Genomic DNA, 8,442 nt, shown 5'->3' with positions numbered 1-8,442 from the left:
TGCCTAAGGCCATGGAGGAAGTCAGTGGACCAAGGATGAAAGGTCCTTAGAATACAATGATGACACAATAATTGCAAGAAACCCAGCTCATTTATATTCCTTGAAGACATTGCTGGGGACAACTCTGGGAAGGATTGTGCCTCAGTGAGGCAAACTTCCTGCTGGAGCTTCAGGCAGTACGCATGCCGCTCAAACTATTAGGATGGTGTAGTAGAGTTCTCCCCTCTTCACAGCTGGCCAGCTCTTGAGGTTGCAATGAGGCAGCAGGGAAGAGGAAGGGAAGAATTCATCCCCTTTGTGGTGGCTAGCAGAGAGGACAGGCACTGTGATTCTGACTGGCCCTTGTGGGTAGGGAACTGGTTGGAATACGAAGCTCTTTGCATCTTGGGTTTCCATCTTGTACCCATGTGAGGGCTAGTCACAATCTAGCCTTTCAAGTTTATGGACATGAAGGAGTTTCCTTATGCAGTACTTTTCTGTACCTTAGGAGACCTTAGTATTACTCAGAGAGTAATTCTGAGGGGTCCTGACAATTAAAACAATTCGTGTTTCAGGTACTGCAACATCCTCAGCAGTTTCATCCTTTATAGGTGCATCTAATTAATTCTTATTTGAAAAGAAGTGTAAAAGATAAAAGTGTAAAAATGTAAAACAGCCACTGGCAGCTCACACAGTACTGCAAAAGCCTCCTCCTCCATCATGAACATGCACCCACGCATTTTGCACTTACTCAGGCACTCAGTGGCTGCCCTTAAAATAGAGTCTATTGAGCCCTCATCGACCGCCTCTGGTATCCCTGTCACCAGAAGACAGTTCTTAGGGTCAATATTCATCCCCTTGCACCAATCCTCGAACGTGTACAGTGATTATACAAACTGCAATTTCCCCCAAAATATAACAAAATCGTTTTCCTGATTTAATGGATCACTCAAGATGTGCTTGTGAGGGGTACTGACCCAGGTATCCTGGATGAGCCCCCAAAAATGTAACCCTTCTGCCAGGCAGAGCCAGCAACAATAAGGGCCGGGTTCAGTATCTAGGGGTTCCTCTTCAATACAACACAAAACCGTCTCAAGCCTCCAGCCAGTGACCTTGGACAATTACACGCCATCCCCGGGAGCCTCTAAGAGACAATACTTCCCCTCTCACAAACACAGAGTCTGAGTGTAGCAAAAACTTTTAATAAAAGGAGGGAAGTAACTCAGCATTAATTTGGGAAAACACTGCAACGAGGGTTCATAAACACAAACCATGAGCAAAAGACCCACCCCCAAGTAAGTTGGGCAGTGTCCTTTTCCCCTCAGGGTCTTAAGTCCAGCAACCCAAAAGTCCCTGTAACGTGCCCGTCCCTTCTCTGTACCACACTCACAGTTGCTGTCCTTGGCCAGTGCAGCCCCCAGAGTTCAGAGGTTCATCCGCAGAGTTCACCGCACACCTTGTGTGGAAGGCAGGGAGGGTAAGGTGGCGCCTTACATGCTGCACTGCTCGGGCACTCGCTCGTCACCAGGGAGGCCGGGGAAAGGTGCAGTAAGCGGCTAGCAGGGCGGCTGACTGAGAGGCACAACCAGCAGAGAAGCTGATGGAGAGGGCCAGAGCAGAGCTCTGCAGAGGTGTGGCAATCAGCCGTTAGGGCGACGAGCGAGTGCCCAAGCAGTGCAGTGTGTAAAGTGCCGCCTTACCCTTCCCCCCCCCCCCCCCGGCCTTCTACTTGGCATCACCAAAGTGGACCAAACCCAGCAGGGTTCAATTAGTAAGGATTACATGAACCACACTCTGCTGGGTTCATTTGTAGGGGCTGACATTTTATCAGTCATGCCAATTCATTTGGAAGTTCAGAATCCATAGAAATGAGTTCTGTAGAATTTGAGTGTCCAGCTGAGGTGAAACCCTGGAACACTGTCTTTCCCAAGGCACTCCCTCATCCCCAAGTGCTCCCTCAACTGTCACCTCCTCTTTAGGTCCTGGAGTTTCCCTCGAAGCATCCTACTTCTGTCTTTAGATAGTGGCTGACTAGTAGTTTCAGCCACCTATCCCACTGACCTAGGACCAGATGCTTTACACACCTCTGAGTCTGTATCTCTCATAATAAGAATCTGATCAGATATTGATCCTTAATTTGTAATTGCTGTTGCTGTAGCTTTGAAGAACAACTGGCAGTCACTCTCGTTAGAGCTGGCATTGGTTCTCTCCGATGAGATCCAAATTCCAGAGAACCAAATGTTCTTGTGATTCAGGCTTTCTGCTGCCAATAAAGCTTAGGATACAAAGCTAATTGACTTCTTGCAACTTTGCTTAGATATCTGTAAGAGAAACAGAAAGATTACTTTTATTTTTATACCCATATGCATAAATGGTGTAGAATCTACAGGAAATAATGGGGGAAAATACATATAGTGGTAGCCTTTAAAAAGCCAACATTTACCCATGATTATTGTGCAATGGTTTCTGAGACAGCAAAATTGTTTCATATAAATTGAACACAGATGTAGGAGTTCTTTGACTCTGTTATATTTTTGAAAGAAGGAATATGGACTTCTTTTCACAAAGTGCACGCAGGGATTGAGGATTTTTTGTGCCCATTGTGCACCTAGACTAGGGCTAGGCACAAGCCACAATAGCTGGATTGATCTTAAAATTTGTTGTAAGCATAAGTTATGAAAGTTCCTGCTTGCTCAGCAGCTTAGGTGCATCCACAAAGAATGATCCCCGTTGAAGTACAGGAAAAGGACGGAGTCCCTGACTATGGAATATCAGATTTGATTACCTTCACCTACGACACACAGCCTTCTGGAATTATGGAAGAGGAATTCTATTGAACATAATGAAGGAGTCTCTTGTCTCATCACAGGACTACCATGATATGTTAGCTGCTACTAAAAAACATGACACTTTTTTAACTCCTAGTGCTTTAAAAGCATTTTTAAGAAGAAGTTCAATCATGGAAATATGATAACAGCTCCTTTCCCCCTACCTGACCTGTTTCACCAAACCATTTCAGTGCCCATTCTGCTGAAAAGATCCATGCGAGTTTTTCCTGAAAGAGAATTACAAGGTCAGGCGCTGTGTGATTTGCAAAAGGCCAGAGAAGGAGTCTGTAGCACAGCTGGGATCAGAAGTTCCTGGCTCATAGATCAGTGCTCAAACCACTAGTCTACTCATACTGTTGAGCATCTCTCTCTTCTTTTAAAAGCAAAAGAGAGAAATGGAAACATTTCTTTTACATACATGTCTGACTGAGGGGTTAAAGGCACAAAATTCTATCATCCTTGAGGGGTCCTTTTATTTTCTTCAGGTTCCTCCTCTTTGCCTCATAAACACACACACACACAAAATTTTTATCTTAGTTGCATCTGCTTCAGTTGGTTTCCTCGCTAGACAATTACCTGGCTGTAAGCCAGCACTGCAAAATCAAATCCTGCCATTCTTTTTAGGATTTTTTGAAAAAATTCTTGCCTGAATTTTATCATTTTTCATTTCTTATTTCTTCGTGTCATGCAATTTTTCCTTCTCGTCTTCATTAGCTTTGTTTTCTTCCTGTCACTCACAGTTTGGCAGTCCAACTATAAGAGCAGAATGAAAAAGCTACATGCCAACCCAAGTTATATATATATATTACTGTCACTTTCTTACCACTGAAAAATGCAAGCAGCAACCAGAAAGCAAGCAGATCTGAGGTAGGTCAGTAACTTAGTCTAGAGTTCTTTGAATTATGCCAAGTCACAGGGAATCTTGAATTGCAGATACAAGAAGATGTTTTATAAAAAAATATTCTGTTTATTGAAGATGAAAGCAATACAATAACAATGAGAATAAGCATGAACATGATTAAAAGCAAAGCAGCAGCCGCCCAAGTCTCAGGCGGAGTGTAATATACACAGATTCTTTTTATTTCTAAAAAAAGCAAAAATGTATTTGTAATGGTCGTTCTTGACCCAAAAGGTTGTTTGGAGCTTTGAATCATGCTCTTGTAATGTTTAGAGCTATACATATCACTGAGATGATTTTGGAACAATCTTTTTTTCTTGTTGCTAAAGACATAAGGGAAAATGATAAAGTATGCACCCATCCCAACATAGAAATATAGGCCTAGATTTTAAAAACATAGGTGCCTAAAGTTAGAGTTCTAAGTCCCTCATAATTAGCCTGATTTACAAGATGGCTGTACTCAATGGGAGATGTTGGGTGCTCAGCACTTTGGAAAATTATATAGGTGCCTACATATTGATTTTTGGAACCTTACTTTAGGCTCCTGTTTTTGAAAATATTGGTACAGGGGCCAATTAGGAGCCTAAATTTAAGCACCCACTTTTGAAAATCTTGGCTATAGGCTTTGTTGTGTGTCCAGTGGTCCACCAAATCTGCTATTCTTCCTCCTGCAATGGCCTATACCTGATGCTTCAAACTCACCCTCCTCCCCCAGTAAAGTACCTGTACTGGATAAATGTATGTCATACAACTTTACCAAGAAAATGAGTGCGCTCTTCCTGACCTGATATCCTTGGATCCCTGTCAGTAACTGATAGTTGGTTAACTATCTCTGAAGATCCTTTTGTCTTATCCCAGAGCTGGCATTCATTTTTGAACCTTAGGCTTCCAGAGCAGAGCATCTAACTCAACAAATGTACATGAAATGGCGTGTGCTACGTTTCTCTACTCTAGGGCATGTTCACATGGGGACTCCCTGAAGTGAAACACTCATTCACTTCTCCTCCCTTCATCCCTCTGTGAGGCATCTAATCCCTCTGTGGGCTACCTTACCCTGTGATACACCTAGACCATCAAAGGTGTGTTCCCTAAAGAGTAATATGTTCTGATTTTTCATACAAGAACTTCTTTCAGGACAATCAAAATGTCCAAGTTTTCCAATTAATCAAAACATTTTTTTTTCGTAACTAGTAAATGTTTGTGTCTCTGCTGTAGCGATATGAAATATTTTGTACTCCCTTTTCACTATCACCATGTAGTGAGCATATATTTTGCTCCAAGCATATCTGCTCTGGTCCTTTTTAGGGCTTGGGAAAGGAGGGGGTTGGTTGCCTAGAAGTGCCTGTCTCTTGCTTCCCTGATCTCTAAGATCAGCAAAACTACAGGGAGGAACGAGGTGAGGAAAAGAGACAGAGTTCAGCCTTCTTTCATCTTTTCCGTTGCTCCACCTGGAGCTTGTCTGACATAGAACAATCAGAATGTAGAGCTCCCAAGTATTTAACAACCCTAAAAAATGTTGCCAGAAAACAGTGCTGGATTTTGATTTTGAAAATAGTCACCTTAATGTCACCCACATCCACTAAGACAAGTAGCCCTCCATCCATGGGGTAGCCCTGTGGAGCACCTTCTGACTATGTCTGCTCTCCTCACCATAAGAGAATGTAGAGTCCCCCACAGTAAGAGAAAAGCTGAATGGATTCCAATGACCCAATCTCCCTGAGTCAAAGTTTACGAGAAGTGAGTTTCTTACAGCCTCTTAGTTCTGCTGCTTCTCTAGACCCAATCTGAGCCTTATACATGTTCCCTAAATGAGGAGAAGCAGGAAGGTACAGACTCTTTTATCTTAAGAGAAGCAGGGAAACATTAAATTAGGTTAGCTACAGTTAAGAAGAATCTTTCTTAATTATTATTCTTACCTTATTTAGATCCCTGGGTCATGATTCTCAGCAGAGCTGAGTACCTGCAGCTTCCATTGACGTCAGTTGGAGTTGTGAGTGCTCAGCACCTCTTTAGACCAAGCCCATGTAGACTAACTGACTTCAATAGAATTGCACTAGTGTAACAGAGAACAGGATTTGGTATCACATAATTATATCTTTACATCTTGTGTCGGTCATAGCCTCTCATAAACTTCTATTCCCCAATCTATACAATCTTAGTTTTTCCACTTTTAACATATATTTTAGGACTCCCACCACTAGCTCTTTTTAGCCTTCTTGGTCCCTTTTCATTGCCTAATTGCCATTTCTAGTGCACAGTGACAAAAAAATTAGTCATATTCTAAATGTAGTTCATTGCAAGTTCCTTAAAGAGTTCTTGAACAATGGTTATTATAATTTCTTTGTTTGTCTTGGTTTACGTATGTATCCTCACTGTTTTTGCCTTTTAGACTGCAGCCACACCTTGTGCTGATGGTTTAATGCCACTGTTTGGAATTCTTGAGTCAAGCCCTAAAGTTCTTACTCTGTTTTACATAGGCCCAGATCCTCAAGGTATTTAATGCCTGATTCCCACTGATTTCAGTGGGTGTTGGGTGCTCAAGTACCTTCAAGGATCTAGACCTTACCTCTTACACAGGGCAAAACTCAGATAGGTCCAGTTTCTGAGAAACTGTCCAGTATCTGTAACACCAATGAGGCAAAATCGTGAGGCCCTTAAATCAGTCTCTGCCCACTCAAACTGAGTCAAGCCTGACTAAATACCTTAGACTCACTGGCTGTGATGACAGTTTTGCCTGAGTAAGAATGGGACAAAGACTTAAAGATGTGGCCCAGAGAAATTAAAAATAGAGAGGATCCTATTATTATTTGTATTGCGGTAGCACCTAGGAGTGCGTCATGGACCCTGACCCCATTGTGTCAGACACCATACAAACCCAGAACAAATACATGGTTCGTGTCCCAAAGAGCTATGAGGTCATCTTGTCCATCTCCTGGGGCCCAGTGCTGGATTATTCTCTGTAGTGTCTTTTCAAGAAGGGCCAGTCAAATAATAGGGCTTTCAAGCGTTCCCATTGGAAGAGTGTTCCACAGACTAATATATTTAATCACCAGGATATTTTTCCTGATATTCAAACTACATTTTCTTTTTCTTAATTTTATCTCATTATTTCTTCTGTCATTTCCAGGTGTTTTCCCTGCTCTCTTTACTGTAAATATGTTTGTATTTGTATAATATGTATTGTTTCTATATTTCAAACTCCTTTTTCATACCACATGACCTTCTATTTGCCTAAACTGAATGAAACTCATAAGACATTTGACTTACTCCATTACCTCTAATCCCTTTCTTCAGGGTAATTTGTTGTTCTTTTTAGTTGCAGGGGCTGGGGAGGTCATTCACAAATTTACATACTATGTCCGTGGTATCTTCCTTTAAACTGTGTGTAGAATGAAAAGTGTCAACCCAATACTAATTCCTGCAATACTCTAGTCCTTGCCTTTCTTTGTTTTATTAACTCATAACTTCCACCCAGTGAAGTCTGCCTTTGGTCACCTAACCCAGTTTTGCATCCACTCAAGGGCAGCGCTTTCTGTCCTGTTTCTGACCTTATGTAGTATGCAGAACTCTGTCAAATGCCTTTTAATCTTCATAATCCAAACAGATTATATCCATGATTTCACCGTCTGCTCACTGCATTATCTCCTTTCTAAAAAAATGCCACCAGCTTTGTCAGACAAGATTCACCCTTTACAAGATGGATTTGTTTTTACTACTCCTCCCTTCTGATTTCATCTATTACCTGCTTCAGTGCTGTCCAACATACCATATGGGATATACCCCATGATCCTGATATGTCACTATTGAAATGCCAACCTGGAAATTTTTTTCAGAGTAACAGCCGTGTTAGTCTGTATTCGTAAAAAGAAAAGGAGTACTTGTGGCACCTTAGAGACTAACCAGTTTATTTGAGCATGAGCTTTCGTGAGCTACAGCTCACTTCATCGGATGCAGTTTCCACGATATGCTATGCATCCGATGAAGTGAGCTGTAGCTCACGAAAGCTCATGCTCAAATAAACTGGTTAGTCTCCAACCTGGAAATGAAACTCTGGCACTTAAAAGAATACCACTTCTGAAATCTGCTGCAGCGCACAAGCAGTTAATAATATTTCAGAATAAAATCCTGGAAAGCAGAATGAACACTTCCTCTTTGACATTGACTTCAATTTGGGCAGGAACTCGCCCCTCCCTCTTCCCTTTGTTCTTCTCACCCATTCAGTCCATTCTGTGCACTGAATGAAGCAGGGGGTCTGTGAAAAAAAATAGTATGTAATTAAAGACTATATCATAATGCATATGCACAAGGGGGCCAAAATAAGGTTGCACAGGCAACCTTAATTCTGGTATTTCCTAACTTTTGAACACTTGCCTTTACACTGTTAATGATGGTCTTTTAATGTAGGGTTGTGTGTGTGTAATAAATACAGTATAATACAGATGTAATTATTAAAATCTTTAGCTTTCTGCTCGTCTCCTCTATAGACTTTCCATTGTGGCATATTATTTCTCTTCAGAAATTACGAAAGAAACTTTGTTCGGCTCTCTCTTATGTTTGAGTCGCCACATTCCTTTCAATATGCCTGGGAGGAATTAAGCTTGGTTTTAGATGTAATAAAAACCTACAGGTACCATTGACTCCAACTGGAATGTTGGGTGCTCAGCACTTCTGAAAACCAGGCCCCTGATGGCCAAAATTTACAAAGTTGGTTGCCTACAGCTTGTCTTCAGCGGGCAA

General features: G+C 41.7%; 1 long non-coding RNA gene across 1 annotated transcript; it reads right to left on the bottom strand.

The window, feature by feature from the left end:
• Positions 1–1,308: 1,308 nt before the first annotated feature.
• LOC114022237 lies at positions 1,309–7,910 on the bottom strand. Its single transcript, XR_005223887.2, has 5 exons — positions 7,742–7,910; positions 6,981–7,521; positions 5,622–5,758; positions 2,972–3,034; positions 1,309–2,300 (listed from the first exon to the last, which is right to left on the bottom strand). It is a non-coding gene; the product is annotated as an uncharacterized LOC114022237 (long non-coding RNA).
• Between the last annotated feature and the right edge of the window lie 532 nt (positions 7,911–8,442).

The sequence above is a fragment of the Chelonia mydas genome, chromosome 1, assembly GCF_015237465.2.
Source record: "Chelonia mydas isolate rCheMyd1 chromosome 1, rCheMyd1.pri.v2, whole genome shotgun sequence".
Lineage (NCBI taxonomy): Eukaryota > Metazoa > Chordata > Testudines > Cheloniidae > Chelonia > Chelonia mydas.
Note: the sequence above shows the minus strand (reverse complement) of the source record. Positions and strands in the feature narration are given on the sequence as shown.